Here is an 18,273-nt window from a genome sequence, read left to right as displayed (position 1 = left end):
GTGCTTTACGTTTATTTAAACTCATATATATTTTGGACATCGTACTAAATAATACCTTCATGTAAGAAGAAATGAACAAATGCCATAACATTGTCATGTGTTTCATCTTATTTTACAAGTATAATCTTATTACATTTTTTCCTGGGACTAACTTTTCTAAACAAAAGAAACAAAATACGCAGTTGTTTTATCCGAATATTTAGAGTACCGACAGATTCTGTAACCTTCAGCTCATAATAACAGCATAACGGTTGTGAATGAACTCTTGTTATATAACGTTAATAAAACCAAAGTTTTGATGATAAAAGCTTGAACAACAAACCAAGTAGTTTTGTCGTACCTTTGTTAATAAATGGCAATTGAGTCGCCACAGATGTATTCAACAAACTAAAACCATTTTTAGTTTTTTAATCATTTCGTAAAGTGTTTTTATCATTGTAATTGTGTGTTGTAATTCAAACTTTGGAACTCTGTTGTATAGCGGACAGATATATCAGTTGACTAAGTTAAACCGTCTCTTTTCTTTGTTTTCTCTTTATTGGGTAGTTAAAGCGGAGTATCAAAACACCCTTAAGTTGGTGAGGTTTAAGCATCTGTTTATCTAGCAGCGTCGGGGGTTTTAGGCTTTCCAGATTTTATTTTTTTATTTTTTCAGATAAAAAAATCAAAATCAAATTATTAATCCTATTCGACAGGTTTCCAAAGACATTCAATTAAACAAATTGTACAATTGATTATTTAATATTATATAAACGAACGACATTTGTTTCAGAAAATTACAAAATTTATCATAAAAATGTAATTTTTACGTTACTGGTGGGTTTAAATTAATTCATATTTATTAATATTAATAAATAAAATTATTTATAAATTATTGGGATTTTTGTTTCTTCTAACAGTAAATACACAAATAGCTTTTGCAAATGTAGGATACAACACGCTTATACGTTACAGGCTTATTTTTTCACCCATGGTAAAACTGAAAATATTATCTCTGGCATTGAGGTCCAAAGTATTTTTTGATTGGCTGCACCCGCTGTTATGGAATGCAGTGTTTTTAACACATCATGTAGATATGATACATTTTGTGTGTTAAGTGTTAAGGCTTAAAACATATTTATTTTTTAATTTTATGAAATTTCACATTTATGATTATTTTGGATTGTTAGCTCAGTATAAGGACTTAGGACTAACTAAAGTCTCCTGAGATGGCCACACTTCATGATTGTGTTTTGGTTTTAAGAGAGAACATGAGGTTATTCATATGACATCCCAATGAGTTATAATGACTGTATACTGAGATATCACTTGATGTTATTTTACTCATTTCGTTATATTAAATTGTATTCATTAACTCTAAGTTACCTTTTGCACCTGACTTTTATATATAATCTACTTTTGATTTGGAATAATAATATTATATTGTTATATTATTATTTTTAGGGTTATCTGTGGGTTATTTGCACTGATTGCTACACATGTTTATTTCAGATTTGGACGTCTACCAATAATTATGCTGTGTTACGTCATTCTGATTGTTGCAGGACTTTTAGGAGTTTTTGCACCGACATTCACAGTGTTTTTCATTGCTCGGTTCTTTATAGGACTTGGGAATTCTGGACTTTTTACGACAGCGTTTATTTATAGTTAGTATATCATTTGCAATTTTGGGCATTATAAATTCTAACTGGAGAAATGTGTGACTAGGCATAATTTAAGTGCGCAATTTGTAATGTGATGTATGCATTTGCTGTAACTGTTTGTTTGTTTTAGAGCAAAGCCTCAATGGGCTAGCTGCTGTATCCACTACGGGAAATCGAATTCCAAATTTAGCGTTGAAAGTTCGGAAATATACTGCTGTCTCACTAGGAGGACATCACTGTATGTTTAGCTGTTTAGAATTGTCGAAAGCGATAATTATGGTTTTCGCTGTGTATACTTAGTTTGATAATCAAAACTGATATTCCTCGCTTTTATCTCTCCACAAAAATATACGATTCACAGGTTTTTCTTTGTATTTGTTGTTGTTAAGCTATTCCAGAGCTACATATACTAACCAGTCTTAAGTTAGAAGCAATAGTCTATAAGATAGGAAGTTAGTTAACAACATCACTCACCGCCAACTATTGGGCTACTTTGTCCAATGGGAAATGTTATTCATTTTTACATTACAACACTTCCACAACTGAAAGACTCTTTGTAAACGTGCATGATGATAGCCATTATTACCGAATGCAACATTTCAACATTAATTAAAATACTTCATTAAGATCGTCTGATGAATGACGAAGTACTAATGAAGTTGACAGACTGTTTAAAATGACGTATTTCATATACAAACCATTAACTAAAACTGGAGTGTATTATTACTTCACATAAACAAACATGCCCAATCATGCTAGAACTCAAATCCTCGTTTAAATAATAAGCAAGCTTACAGATAAATGTTTCTCAGCTCAGAAAGCTTGAACTATATCAAAAGACGTGATTAATTATATTATCAATATTAAATGCATTCGTGCAATAAATAGAAATTTTTGACGTAGTCGGAGAAAACAATTTAAAAGTTTATTAAAAATAAATATAAGTTTGAAGTATAGAAATAGTTATGATGCTAAAAGGCAAACTGATCCTGAAAGTCTACATTTTAAGTGTGTTTGTTTTTACAACAAAGCCACGTCGGGCTATCTGCTGAGCGCATGGAGGAAAATCGAATCACTGATTTTAGTGTTGTAAGTCCGTAGACTTACCGCTGTACTTGCGAGGGGCATCAAACAGTTTAAACCGTTATTCAACAAAGTACCCAAATTTCAGCGTTTATTGTGTTCTAGAATAATTATTTATAATAATGTTTTTTAACACACCGTCTTAATTTTTTCTTTTATTAAATATTATTTTCACAAACTTAATTATATTCAAGAACGAGACATTTGTCTATACAGTCCAGTAATTCCTTATTAATGCTTGCTGATTAAACAGCTGTTTCTATTGGTTCTTAATTAGAATTACGAGACAAGAGCGCTCGATCATGTTTTTTGATATTGTTGAATAGTTTTTCAATCATATTTGGAGATCTACAATGCAAAAATGGCATATTTGATAGTTATAAACAAACACTATTTTATTTAGGGAGTTTTCTGTGTTTACTCTCGGGTTAACATTATAAAACAATCATGTCTGCATATTTGATCATACGATTCGTTTGTTACTATGCTACACATTGTTGTGTGTACTGCCATTATGAAACAATCATAGGCAAGTCACGTGACATTCATTTGGCCAAAAATTCTCAGGGACCAACTATTTATATCTTTACTTTCAATGAAATCTGATGTTCAATATACTTGTTTTTTTTTCTTTGGCCACCATTAGGATATCGGATTTATAATGCTAAGATCCGGGACTCGATTCCTGGAGGTTGACATAACATATAACCTCACGTGGTTTTGATATAAAAACAAACAAACAAAATTAGTTGTCAAATTACTTTTTCATTTGTTTGAGAAGTGCAAATAATACGCATTGATCACGACCAAGTGAAACAGAATTTCTGTTCGTTTAACGTTTCATAGGTCATTCCACCGAATCTTTCTAAAATTCCAAAAAGTGACTTATTGTTGTTCTAGGATCTCTAGTGTACCATACTTTATTTTGATAGTAATTTAAGCTCTAACAATACGTTAAATATGACAGCAAAAAAACATTTGACGATTCAGAAACGCTTGAAATAGGCAGAATGTTAAGAGTGACAGAAACTGAAACTAAGATAGACAGATGACTTAAAAATTAGTACCAATTAAATAAATTAGTTTATATATGCTACAATACAAATGATCTGAATTACAATGTCGTTCACAAATATTGTATAACAATAAAACCTCCTTCGACTAATGTTCTTATCCCTAATGGTATTACTATGTTCTTATTATCTGCTAGTAATGGAATGTGTTGGGCCTGATCATCGGACCTGGTTAGGAGTTGGTGGATCGTTTGGATTCTCATTGGGCTGTATGATTCTACCTGGGATAGCATGGCTGATTCGAGATTGGTTCCTAATTCAACTGGCGATCACTCTGCCCGCACTTGCTCTAGGATACATTTGGTGGTAAGAAACTATTTTAGACAGAAACTTTGTGATGATTAATTATCCTATTATTTGGCTAAAAATATGAACACCAACTTATATCATCAAAGTAAATAGTGATAATGCTTATTACCAACAAATATATACATATTTGTTATATAGATAGAACCGTCAGTACAATATATAGTTAGCCCCACAGTGTCACAGCGGTATGTCTACGTGCTTAAACTAGTAGATACTGGGTTTCGATACTAGTGGTGGGCAGAGCAAGGGTAGCTTTGTGCTTAACTTCAAACAAACAGATAGTTAAACTTTATAACACTTAAGCTATGGCTTTGTATACAAATCAGATATCTGATTATTCATCGCACGCTCTGAAATGAGAATGATTCATCATTCATCTCTACGGTCACAACCACCTAATGAACCTAATGACCGGTCTGATGAAGTCCGCGTTACCTAGAGACCTTACCCTCCAGCCTCTTCACCCTTTCCCTATTGTTAAGAACAGTGGTTAAAAATCTTGTGTTATTTTGTCCTCACAAAGTCAAGTTACGTCACTGTTTATTTTTGTCCATAAATTAACATATTTTGGAAATTACATTCATAATTCATGGTATTTTACTTCAATATGGAGCGAGGACAACAACAACGTGTTGTATGCTTAAAACAGATCCTAAGTTATCCTTGACCCTTCCTAAGAACGTCTATAATTAATGGATGTAACACATCTCTTAACAACCTCCTAAGCATCCTTATTGGGATTAAACATGGATAATTGTGTTGATTACTTCATCTGCTCAATCTTGTCTTCAACGAACGTTTCAACTAGTTTAGAATAGTGAAGAAGGGGTGTTATTATTTATTAGACTGAAGTCAGAGCCAAATACCGCAGAAATAGTTTGATAACGCTGCCCCTACAATAGGTAGCATATATGGCACGATATGGCAAAATTTAAAGTGTGGTTAATATACCAGTGCATATTCATTCTCACACCAAACTCACCTTACATCGAGTTACACTATACGTGTAAAGTTTCTGTTTAAAAATAGGGTTGTATCTAATTTTAGATTGGCTATAAATGAGGATACGTTTATTATCTGGTTACAAGATGAAGTACCACTCATATATATATATATACACTGTTGGCCAAATTCTTAAGGCCAATGAACATAAAGAAAAGATATGCATTTTATGTTGTTGGACTCAACCACTTATTTGAGTAGAGCTTCAAAAGATAAAAATAAGAAAAAGGAAAATAAAAATGAAAAACTTTTTTAGCATTTAATAGGGAAAATGTAAACACTTTGAAAATAGCCTAAATACTAGCTGGTCAAAAGTTTAAGACAACACTGAAACGAAGCGTTAATTGGTAAACACGTAACGAAATTTAGTAATTTGTGTTCAAGCATTATCGTTGTTAACATCTCCCACTGATATCTCCCGTGTTACATTGGGTAAAAACATGGCAAAGGCTAAAACGTTGACAGAGTTTGAACGTGGCAGAATTGTCGAGCTACAAAAGCAAGATCTCTCTCAACGTGCCATCGCTGGTGAAATATTGGACTTAGTAAAACTGCTGTTACAAATTTCTTAAAAGACCCTTAGGGATACGGAACGAGAATTTCAAGTGGTCGGCCCAAGAAAATTTCGTCGGCGTTGAGGAGGAGGATTCGACGGGTTGTCCGGCAAGACACCAGCCGATCGTCGAACCAGATTAAGGCCTTTACGGATGCAGAATGCAGCTCAAGAACAATAAGATGTCATCTATGAGAGAACAGCTTTAAAAACCTTAAACGTCTTCAAAGACCACGCCTCCTTCCACACCACGAAACAGCTCGGTTAAACTTTGCTGAGAAGCACCAAATATGGGACGTAGAAAAGTGGACAAAGATTTCGTTCTCAGAGAAGAAAAAAATTAACCTGGATGGTCCAGATGGCTTCCAACATTACTGGCACGATAAGAATTTCCACCGGAGACATTTTCTACAGGACACAGTGGAGGAGGTTCCATCACGATCTGGGGTGCTTTCTCCTTCCATGGAACAATGGAGCTTCGGGTTATACAGGGGCATCAAACAGCAGCTGGCTACATTGTCATGTTGGAGAGAGCATCCTTATTGACTGAAGGCCCTCCCTTGTGTGGAAATGACTGGATCTTTCAGCAGGACAATGCTGCAATCCACAATGCCCGCAGGACAAATGACTTTTTCATGGCGAATAACGTGATTCTTTTGGACCATCGAGTGTGTTCACCCGAACTGAACCCCATTGAAAACGTTTGGGGGTGATGGCAAGGGAAGTCTATAGAAATGGATGTCAATTACAAACAGTGCATGATCTTCGTGAAGCCATCTTCACCACTTGGAATAACATTCCAGCCAGCCTTCCGCAAATGCTTATAACGACCATGCCAAAGCGAATGTTTGAAATTATTCATAATGACGGCCGTACAACTCACTACTGAGACCTCTTGTTGAGCATTTCCTATCCTGTTTAGGACTTCTTTTTTGTGTGGTCTTAAACTTTTGACCAGCTAGTATTTAGGCTAATTTTATAGTGTTCACATTTTCCCTATTAAATGCTAAAAACGTTTTTTATTTTTATTTTCCCTTTTCTTATTTTCATCTTTCGAAGCTCTACTCAAATAAGTGTTGAGTCTAACAACGCAAAATGCATATTTTTTTTTTATATTAATTGGCCTTAAGATTTTGGCCAGCACTGTATATATAATATTACCCAGTATTTGTTGTTTCTCTGGCTACATTTTTGGCACAGTTGGAAACGAACTTGTTGTCTTGTTATTTGCAAAATGCGTCTCATTGGACGGTTGGTATGTAGGCTGGGCTTACAAAATATTTTTTAACAATTTGTACCATCACACAACGGTTGGTTTCAGTTGTGAACGTTTTATTTATTCTTAGAGCAGGCCTTTCTAGCCTGACGGAGCACAATTGGTGAACTACTGTGGATGATAACTGCTTCACCTAAATGTATGAGGAACCACTGACATAGAAGCAGGTTCACATCCTGAAATATAGTAATTTTGGGATACTTTAGAGGATTAGTGACAGCACACTGTGATTGGCTGGTTTTTACTCATATGATGGCTCTCCACACGAGTCACATATTCAGGTGTTTGATTTAAGATCTATCTATAAACAGTTTGGAGCATTGCGCATTCTATTATTTACTTAAAAGTAACAACTACATATAACCTTGGCTTAATGACCAATCATTTGCATTTCAGATCACATGACTGATTCTCAGGTGCTTGATTTGTAAAATGAAGTGAGAGAAGCGAGTTGATCGTCATTGCTTTATAACAACGATTTAGCTTGCCATGTATGATATATTAAAATACGTAGTGGGTGGGTGGGTTGGTTTGGCGTTTTATGGCGCAAAACAACTGGGGTATCTATGCCTAAAATACGTAGTAAAAGAGCTTCATAAAATGTTATATTAGACCACCATATTATCGGTACGCCGCAGCCTCCACAATCGAATTAAAGATTACATATCTTTTAATCAAGCTGTTTTGATAAATAATAATAAAAGGACTCTAGTTCACATTTTACCTTACATGGGGCTAAAAAACATGTTTAGTAGGAATTGCCAGAATAGGAGATTCGTTGTTAGATTCATTTTCGTATCTAAGTTACTATTCGAAATGTTGTATTTATTACAGGAATAATTAAACTCAGTGAAATTCAAAGATATGCCTAAAAGGAAGTTGAAACTCGTTATACAACCTTTCAAACATTCTCCACTGATCGTTAGAGCGAAATGTAACAAGATCTGAAGTACACCACACACCAGAAAAGTGTTAATGGTTTTTTTTGTTTCGTGTTTTCACATCACATACTCTGTTGAAGATCCTTCCTGTATTAACTAAGGGATAAAAGGAACAAATTGTATAGAAAAATCACTTCTTTCTTTTTATAGGTTGATTCCAGAATCACCTAGGTGGCTAATTTCTCAAGGAAGATGAAGAAAGCTGAAGAAGTCACGAGGAAAATTATGAAGATAAATGGAAGAGAATGTTCAGACGTTGAAACGTCCTTACAAAATATTAGAAAAATATCGCAAACGGTAACTGGAGTTGATAATGAGTAAAATAAGTATTTGTTTATTTTTACTAATGGCGAGAACAAACTGACTAAGGAATGATTTCAAGCTGAATACGATATAACAACCCCTTGCCACACATCGGGCAAAGTGTAGCACGTTTCATGTACTTTAGAAAAGTTTTCCAAACGCCGAAAGTAATTAAAACTCAGAAGTTGTCTCACTGATTTGGTTTGTTTTGGTTTGAATTTCGCGTAAAGCTCCTCTAGGGCTATCTGCGCTAGCCGTCCCTAATTTAGCAGTGTAAGACTAGAGGGAAGGCAGCTAGTCATCACCACCCACCGCCAACTCTTGGGATACTCTTTTACCAACGATTAATGGATTAACCGTCACATTATAACACCTCCATGGCTGAAAGGGCAAGCATGTTTGGTGCAATGGGGATTCGAACCCGCGACCCTCGGATTAAGAGTCGAACGCCTTAACCCATCTGGTTATCCCGGGCCGCCATTTTGTTTTTAACAATGTTTTATATACTTATGAGTGAATGAAAAGTCCCCCGCTAGTACAGTGATAAGTCTAGGGACTTGCAGTACTAAAATCAGGGGTTCGATTCTTCTTGCTAGACTCAGCAGATAGCCCAATATGGCTTTGCTGTGAGAAAACAAACACACAGAATGAAAATAAGTAAATAAACTTAAATATCTAAAGGTATATTAAACCAGTGTCTCTTCCCATATTTTTTCATTTTCCCAGTGAACATCTGATTAAATGATTTTCAACTTGCGTTCAATAAAAATTATAATTGAACATTTTGGAATCTCTTCTTTTACAAATATGATGAAGTAGATTATATAATTTGCACAAAGATCAAAGTAAGACAAAAATAATTTTAGTTGATTTCACCACAAAAATATTTTGCAAGGAACTAACTTTGAAACTTTTTTTTTTGAAGGAAGACAAAGACGATAAAAAACATGTAAATCTGTTTGATCTTCTCAGAAAACCAATTCTCAGAAAAATCACTTTGTATTTGTTCTTTATATGGTAAGTATCGACTTTGTATTTGTTCTTTATACGGTAAGTATCGACTTTGTATCTGTTCTTTATATGGTAAGTATCGACTTTGTATCTGTTCTTTATATGGTAAGTATCGACTTTGTATCTGTTCTTTATACGGTAAGTATCGACTTTGTATCTGTTCTTTATATGGTAAGTATCGACTTTGTATCTGTTCTTTATACGGTAAGTATCGACTTTGTATTTGTTCTTTATACGGTAAGTATCGACTTTGTATCTGTTCTTTATACGGTAAGTATCGACTTTTTTAAAATAATATTCTCATTTTTCTGTTATTTATATTGTTTTAGTTAACGTTAAATATTATGATTCAACAAAACGTTAGGTTTCTAGCAATGAAAAATCAATTTATAAAAATAACATCGTGTCGCTTTTCACTTGTAATTAGTTTAGTTGTTTAAAATAACATCGTGTCGCTTTTCACTTGTAATTAGTTTAGTAGTTTAAAATAACATCGTGTCGCTTTTCACTTGTAATTAGTTTAGTAGTTTAAAATAACATCGTGTCGCTTTTCACTTGTAATTAGTTTATTAGTTTTAAATAACGTCGTGTCGTTTTTCACTTGTAATTAGTTTAGTAGTTTAAAATAACATCGTGTCGCTTTTCACTTGTAATTAGTTTATTAGTTTAAAATAACATCGTGTCGCTTTTCACTTGTAATTAGTTTAGTAGTTTAAAATAACGTCGTGTCGCTTTTCACTTGTAATTAGTTTAGTAGTTTAAAATAACGTCGTGTCGCTTTTCACTTGTAATTAGTTTAGTAGTTTAAAATAACGTCGTGTCGCTTTTCACTTGTAATTAGTTTAGTAGTTTAAAATAACGTCGTGTCGCTTTTCACTTGTAATTAATTTAGTAGTTTAAAATAACAACGTGTCGCTTTTCACGTGTAATTAGTTTAGTCGTTTAAAATAACATCATGTCGCTTTTTACGTGAAATTAGTTTAGTAGTTTAAGAGAGAAGAACTTGGTAAATATTTAGGTTAATTTATCATATCGTTCCCCAAAGGTCAGAAACTATTGTTTTTCTTCACCCCACACGAGGCAAGAATAAATTAGTCAACTGATCACGGAGATAATTAAGTGAATTGGAGTGTTTGTTTATTGTAAATCAAGAGCGATGGTCACTAATGACCTTGAAGTTGACAGATATGTGTATCTGAGTGGGGAGCGTCAGGAAACAGCTGAGAAGCAGGCCGGCGAGCTGGAGAGAAAACGAAGAACAAAGGGAGAAGGTTCAGCACAACATTCACAAGCATCCGAAGAATTACGTGGTGTGGTTACAGTCAAAGTGAAGGGAGCAGAGAGATGCAAACAAAGTACGCCGACAAAATTAAGACTAATGACTCTGAATAACTGGACTTTAAACACATAAAATTTAAAAACTAATTTGACGGACCTCTTTTCAAGACTGGGATCTGTAGATCCTATGAAACGGAAATTTAGCTGTGGGGAGAAACGGGAGTACCCCGAGAAAACCCACTTTCACGACCCGGGCGCCGAATAAAGTCTCTGACCGTGCCCGGAAGAAGAGCTGTAAGGAAAGAAAAAACAAGGATTAATTACAAGAGACATACAATAACACTTACAATAACAAAGAGATGTGCAAATGATATTAATACACATAGATTGCAACTAGGATGCGTTTAGAACTAAGAAAACGAATGTTCTGAAGGACATGGCGGATCATCTGAGATGCGTGGGTCTGATTTTAGCTTGGGCGAAGGAGGAGAGAGGATGAAATTCTTGTTTCTAGGCAGAGTGTTTCTAAACTGGAGATCTTTCAGTGATAACTTGTTGGATGCTCTCGTGAATCGTATATCTTCAGGATACTGGGTTTCTTGATGAATCATGGCTGTCTTTGTTTGAGAAACCGCGTCTGCTGTTTTGATATTGTCGGTCGAAGCAGAGGTTTCACAAGTTTCAGACTCTTCAGTGGTGGTTTGTGTGCTCTGGGATATTTTGTTACCGAAATCCGTTTGGGTATACTTGTTTGATGATTGATTTTCAGTTTGCGGGGTGACTGTGGGCGAAGTGGATATTCCATCAGGTTGTAGGACAGGTACAGGTTGCTTAGGAGTCCTTGGTTTCATTGAGTGGCGTCGGGGGTGTTCAGAACAAAAATGAAATGTGTGGTAGTAGTAGCCATTCCTTATTAGTTTAAAATACCATCGAGTCGCTTTTCACTTGTAATTAGTTTAGTAGTTTGAAACAACATCGTGTTGCTTTTCACTTGTAATTAGTTTAGTAGTTTAAAATAGCATTGTGTCGCTTTTCACTTGTAATTAGTTTATTAGTTTCAAATAATATCGTGTCGCTGTTCACGTGCAATTAGTTTAAAATAACATCGTGTCGCCTTTCATGTGTAGTTAGTTTCAAATTACATCGTGTCGATTTTCACGTGTTGTTGTTTTGAATTAAGCACAAAGCTACACAATTGGCTATCTGTGCTCTGCCCACCACAGGTATCGAAACCTGGAATTTAACGTTTTAAGTCCGCAGACATACCGCTAAGCCACTGAGGGCTTTTGCACGTGTAACCACTTTATTAGTTTAAAATAACATCGTGTCGCTTTTCACGTGTAATTAGTTTATTTTATATGTACGTTTTTTTTACATATTTGCAACAAAGTGTCAATTACTAGAATTATTTTGTTATGTAAGTTACAGGAAAACTTTAAGGTTTACGTTAAGCACAGAGAAAGTCATGCAAATACGAAATCATTTATAAAAAAACAAACTACCAGGAGAACCAAAGTAGCTAATATTTAACTGTTTGATTTTTTAGCCTTATAATAGTTTCGTCCTGGCATGACCAGATGGTTAAGGCACTCGACTCGTAATCTGAGGGTCCCGGGTTCGAGTCCCCGTCACACCAAACATGTTTACCCTTTCAACCGTGGGAGCGTTATAATGTGACGGCCAATCCAACTATTCGTTGTTACAAGAGTAGCCCAAGAGTTGGCGGTGAGTAGTGATGACTACCTGCCTTCCCTCTAGTCTTACACTACTAAATTAGGGACGGTTAGCGCCGATAGCCCTCGAGTAGCTTTGCGCGAAATACAAACCGTAATAGTTTTAAGTTATATAAACTAAGCTTTATATTAAATTAACTCTCTTCTTCTACTTTGAGTTATCAAAGTGCGTTTTATTGGTAGTTAGTTCATGTTAATATAAACGATTTTTCAGAGCTTTGTTTTCTAAGGATATGTAATCATGTTTCAAAGGTTGCTACAACATGCACTAAAATTTATTAGCCTTAATAACTACTGGATTTTTTTAAGGTTAAAACTTAAAACCATTTAATGAATAAACTATTGTTTAATTGAGGGATTTGTCATTAGAAACACTTGTAACTATATATATTTTTCCACTTTCTAGTGCTTTTGATAATGCAAAGTAAAAGCACCTTTTATCGTTTGTTTACATGTGAATGCATTAAGTTATTTTTCAGTGTGTGCTACAAATGCTAAGTGTTAATAACAACTATGAGTAAGGTTTTGAATTTTCAGGGTCGTAACGGCATTTATATTCTATGGAATAACACTGAACACTAATGAACTCAGTGGAGACCCTTTCCTAAACTTCTTTATTTCTGGTGTGGTTGAGATTCCGGCCATTATAATTGTGATGTTTTCTCTCAGATATTACGGCCGTAAAATGCCACTTTTGACTTCTTTAGTTAGTGGAGGTGTGGTCTGCTTTTTAGCCATCATTGTCCCAGCTGGTAAGTGGTGTGTTTTCATTCAATTACCGTTCTTTATTGTAATCCATATACTTACACAATCAAATATTTATATTACTTGTATGCATAATAACTAACTAATGTCTCAAATTATACCAAAAGCATAAAAACGTTTCCCTAAAGCTGTTGAAGGGGAAAAACATTTTTGTTTAAATATTAATTTACTTAGCAAATATTCCCTCTTTATTAACAAAGTGAGGTGTGGAGAGAGAGAGGGGGCATGTGTTTGTGAAATGGTGTCTAAAGACACTCTCTTTTCGCCTTCAGCTGTGGACGCGTTATAAGCGGGACAGTCAGTACTTTAACATTAGGGACATCTTTATACGAACCTTGGTGTCTTTGACCTGGTCAACCTACCCACACACGCATACTGAACAGCTAAATTTACAAATTCCGGTTTGTTTCTAAGAACTTATTAAATAATATTTTAGTATACAAGTTTTTACAAAGCTGTATGATATTTATTTGAAGATGTATATAAAAATAATACTTCCCAGAAATAGCACTCAATATGTAAAAATCTGACTACAATTGGCTTACTAGTCTCATAGGCATAAGATATTAAGTTTTTTTAATGATATAAAAAAGGTTTTTCTATTTCTAAATGCATCTTTTTAGTTATTAAAGTAAAATCTCAATCTGACGGTCTGAGACTTAAACTGTGAGTTTATTTGAGTAACCCTAAAATTGAACAATGGAATACCTGTGTTATTTCCTTCGCAAGAATTAAACCTTGAATTTTGCCCATAAGCTCCATAGTTTACTAGTGAGCCAAGAGGAGACCCAAACTGCGGGGCATATGAATGTGGTAGGCCTGGCATGGCCAAGCGCGTAAGGCGTGCGACTCGTAATCCGAGGGTCGCGGGTTCGCGCCCGCGTCGCGCTAAACATGCTCGCCCTCCCAGCCGTGGGGGCGTATAATGTGACGGTCAATCCCACTATTCGTTGGTAAAAGAGTAGCCCAAGAGTTGGCGGTGGGTGGTGATGACTAGCTGCCTTCCCTCTAGTCTTACACTGCTAAATTAGGGACGGCTAGCACAGATAGCCCTCGAGTAGCTTTGTGCGAAATTCCAAAACAAACAAACAAACAATGAATGTGGTAAAACAGTTTACCCGTTCACGTGCACAAAATGCAAGCAGTAGCAGCATGAAGACTGTTATAATTAATATCTAATCACAAAAACCTTAGGTGAAAAAAAAAAAGGTTCGATCAGAAAAAGATTGTGCGTACGACTGCTACTCACCATAATACCCCAAGTTGAACAAAAAACGCAGCCTGGCTAACTAATGTATGAGTATTTGCTGTAAACTCCTTATAAATTCTATAAGTGTAGCTACCAATTTGCCCACCAGTTTTGGTTTCATTTCTTTAAGTCGCACACTTAGTCCTCTTTATCACGCCTAAAATGTTTTTATTGGGTATCTTGACATTTTGTCAATGCACTCCAACAAATCACAGCAAATAAGAAAATGACACTTGACAGTATCCCTCATTAGTTTGGTTTGTTTGTTTTTTAATTTCGCGCAAAGTTACACGAGGGCTATCTGCGCTAGCCGTCTCTAATTTAGCAGTGTAAGACAAGAGGGAAAGCAACTAGTCATCACCACCCACCACCAACTCTTGGGCTTCTCTTTTACCAACGGATAGTGGGATTGACCGTCACATTATAACGCCCCCACGGTTGAAAGGGCAAGTATGTATGGTGCGACGGGGATTCGAACTCGCAACCCTTAGATTACGAGTCGAACGCCTTAACCCACCTGGCCATGCCGGGCCTCATTAGCTTAGTAACACTATTATTCGGAACAGACCCTTACTTTACAGAACCAATCAATATTTGTAAAATACATGGTGATAGTTTTGTTTTTTCTTTGTCTAAAACATTGTTAACAGCTTTTTTTACATTAACGTCATGGAACTTAGATTAACAGTTTCTTGTCATCACCTTTATGCAATTGGTAGAGCCGTATCAAGTATTATTATTTTTGTGAATTACTAAAGCTAAGATCACGTGATGCTAATTGCTCTTGAATTGGGATAAGTTCATAAAAGTTAGCACACTCGTGCTTAAACGTTGGCAAGTAATAATAAATAATGACCATCCACCCATATGACTATTTTGACAACTTGAGTTAAAAACTACTAATCTAGTTTGCTAGGCTTAACGGATATTTATGTATTTGTACATCCTTTCACTTTATACTCTCGCCACTTAAAATCAGCTGTCTTTAATATGAATAACAATAATCTTAAATCGGTCCATCTTTGCCCTTAAATGAAGCCGTAGTAAAAATGTTAGACCATTAGCTCATGTTAACTTTGTGCTTAAGTGTGTGTAAAAGGTTTGGTGAAAAATAAGTAGTTTTTCTTGAACACCTTTGCACGTGCTGTTTATATTTACATCAAATGAGAAAATAATACATTTTCTCTTCCACAAATTCATAGACATGCAATGGTTGAAAACGACATTTCTAATGATCGGAAAGCTATTCATCGCAGGAACTTTCTCCATCATTTACATATATACGGCTGAAATCTTTCCCACGGTAGTAAGGAATGTTGGACTAGGTTGTTGTTCTACAGTGGCCAGAATTGGTTCCATTTCCTCTCCTTTTGTCAAGGAACTGGTATGTATCATTTGCCTGTATAAACTTATATTTATTTATTGTTTTAGTTTGTCAAGGAACTGGTATGTATCAGTTACCTATAGTAACTTATATTTATTTATTGTTTTAGTTTGTCAAGGAACTGGTATGTATCATTTACCTGTAGTAACTTATATTTATTTATTGTTTTAATTTGTCAAGGAACTGGTATGTATCATTTACCTGTAGTAACTTATATTTATTTATTGTTTTAATTTGTCAAGGAACTGGTATGTATCATTTACCCACAGTGACATTTATTTATTTATTGTTTCACTTGTTCAAAGAACCGGTATGTGTCATGTACTCATAGTGGCATTTATTTATTTATTGTTTTAGTTTGTCAAGGAACTGGTATGTATAATTTGCCTAGAGTGTTATATATTTATTTATTGTTTTTGTTTGTCAAGGAACTGGTATGTGTCATTTACTCATAGTGGCATTTATTTATTTATTGCTTTAGTTTATGAAGGAACTGGTACGTATCATTTACTCGTAGTGGAATATATTTATTTCTGGTTTCAGTTTTCTCAAGGAACTGTTATATCATTCATCCATACCAGTATATATTATTAATTCTTTTAGTTTCTCACTTGCTGACAATACCTTTCAAAATGTCTTAGAAATATTCAACATTAGTGTACTAAGTGCTACAGTATTAAAATATCAATTAAAATCAGTGCACTTTTATGAAGTATTTAGAATATTACTGCAACGAGTTACCGAACACTTACTTGTAAAGCTCGAATATCTCAGGTTATACAGTTATAACATATATATAAAAGTGTGTATTTCCCATTAACATTATTTCCTGCTGCTGTTAAGGGTAGAGCAACTCACCCTAATGTTCCATTTGGATTATACGGAGCTGTCTCAGTTATCAGTGGTCTGCTGGTCTTGCTGCTTCCAGAAACCGACAAGCATATTCTGATGGATACTCTAGAACAAGGAGAACATTTCCACCGGTAAGTTCACCAAAGCGTAATGTGTGGGAACACCTTTCACTCTAGAAACTTAGGGTCACAGTACTAAACATAACTCTAAGTCTTTCACTGAGCACGACAATAAATAAGTTACCTTTCTAGTTTTAGCGCAATTTATAAGAATTACAATGCGCACGAAACAAGCAATGACCATGCTTGTTCGATTTTCCTTTTTTTAAACGGCTTCATTGTATCGTTCATATAGACTTGGTTTAAGATTAATGTAAAAGTTTGGTAAGTTATATCGATTTTTTCCCTTCTGTTTTGACATAGGTGTGAAGAAAATTGTTTTTACATGCACTCGAGTAACAAAATTCGGATAAGCGTATTCTACTGGCAGAAGATGACGTAACTTAGAAGGATTTGGTCTTTTGCACTCTATAAAATGGGCAACTTTAATGTGCAATTTCTCTGCTAACTTTTACAACTTAAGAAATATTTATTGACTCACTTAAATGCATCCTGGAAATTTCAGCGAGCTTCTAATAGATAGGGGGTGAAAGTTCCCTTTACATTTTCCCGTCTATGTGTGAAATGAATTTTTTCTTGTTTTCATGTGCTATATTATCAAAGCAGTGTGTGGGATGCGTGATAACAGTTTTTATTATTGGGGGGAGGAGGCTGTGTAGGATATTTTTAGACCATCGGCCATATTGGAGCATTAGGCCACTTTGCAATGCTACGAATTACTAAGGCTTTAGGCCTATCGATTGTTAGAATCATTAAGACCGTCAGCGGCTTGATTTCCATTATTGAGGATGTGCGTAGCAATTTAGTTGTCGTGTGGTCGTGAGGAAACACTGATAATGGTGAACTCCAGCAATTATAACACAATTTTTTTCACAACATGAGGTTAACTAGAGCAACTTTATACTATATACATTAATACTTATACTACTTAATTCATATCGTTAAAATGTAATTGTGCGTCTTGTTAAAAGACGAAATAGGCACAACAGTCTAATCGAAAGTCTCCAAAAAATAGTTCTTTAGTTACTCGACAACGAGTTTTCACTTCATATAGTTTCGTAATTATAACTTGAGTCATGTTCATGATGAAGGAAATGTCGTACAACAGATTTTTTTTTAAATTTTTATTTTAGGGAAAAGTCCAGAAATACTAAAAAGAAAAAGGAATTTTCGTCTCCAATGTCTTCAGAAACACACCACTCTACTGGGGTGAATCCATAACTATCAGAAACACACCACTCTACTGGGGTGAATGCATAACTAGTGAAACATGATCCACATATTCATACAAGAAATGAAGTTTTTAAGGTTCAAGCATTATTTTATATTTACTATAAACCTGGAAAAGTTGACGTTCCCTCAAAATATTTTACTTTTTTTACTTGAAATTGATCATTCCAATCTACAGAAATTACGAAATCGCAGAAATTTAAACACAAAATTAAATAATCTATTATTCTAAGTTCTATCGGTGATACGTTGATCTGGTTGAGTAGTGATTCTACTAGTTGTTACTTGTAGAGATAATAAATATATTCCCACTAGTCGCGAACTTCTAAACATTCACCGTAGTTTTTACGCCCTATTAAATAATTTTCATGCGCAGCATCTAAGCTACGCTTCCTTGTAGAAATTATGTGTGAGATCGATAAATCCTAGTCTGTTTGAAAACAAATTCACACGGTCAGACAAATAAACA

At 34.8% G+C, this 18,273-nt stretch overlaps 1 pseudogene across 1 annotated transcript in view; it reads left to right on the top strand.

Annotated features, from left to right (window-relative positions):
• LOC143235996 (organic cation transporter protein-like) overlaps positions 1-18,273 on the top strand; it is a 25,107-nt pseudogene extending 6,834 nt beyond the window's left edge. The window contains exons 4-11 of the transcript XR_013019419.1: positions 1,492-1,646; positions 3,937-4,105; positions 8,031-8,177; positions 9,109-9,200; positions 12,743-12,957; positions 15,422-15,603; positions 16,447-16,586; positions 17,708-18,273. The product of XR_013019419.1 is annotated as an organic cation transporter protein-like (transcript). The remainder of the gene's footprint in view (positions 1-1,491; positions 1,647-3,936; positions 4,106-8,030; positions 8,178-9,108; positions 9,201-12,742; positions 12,958-15,421; positions 15,604-16,446; positions 16,587-17,707) is intronic.

This window comes from Tachypleus tridentatus, chromosome 13 (genome assembly GCF_004210375.1).
Source record: "Tachypleus tridentatus isolate NWPU-2018 chromosome 13, ASM421037v1, whole genome shotgun sequence".
Classification (NCBI taxonomy): domain Eukaryota; kingdom Metazoa; phylum Arthropoda; class Merostomata; order Xiphosura; family Limulidae; genus Tachypleus; species Tachypleus tridentatus.
Note: the sequence above shows the minus strand (reverse complement) of the source record. Positions and strands in the feature narration are given on the sequence as shown.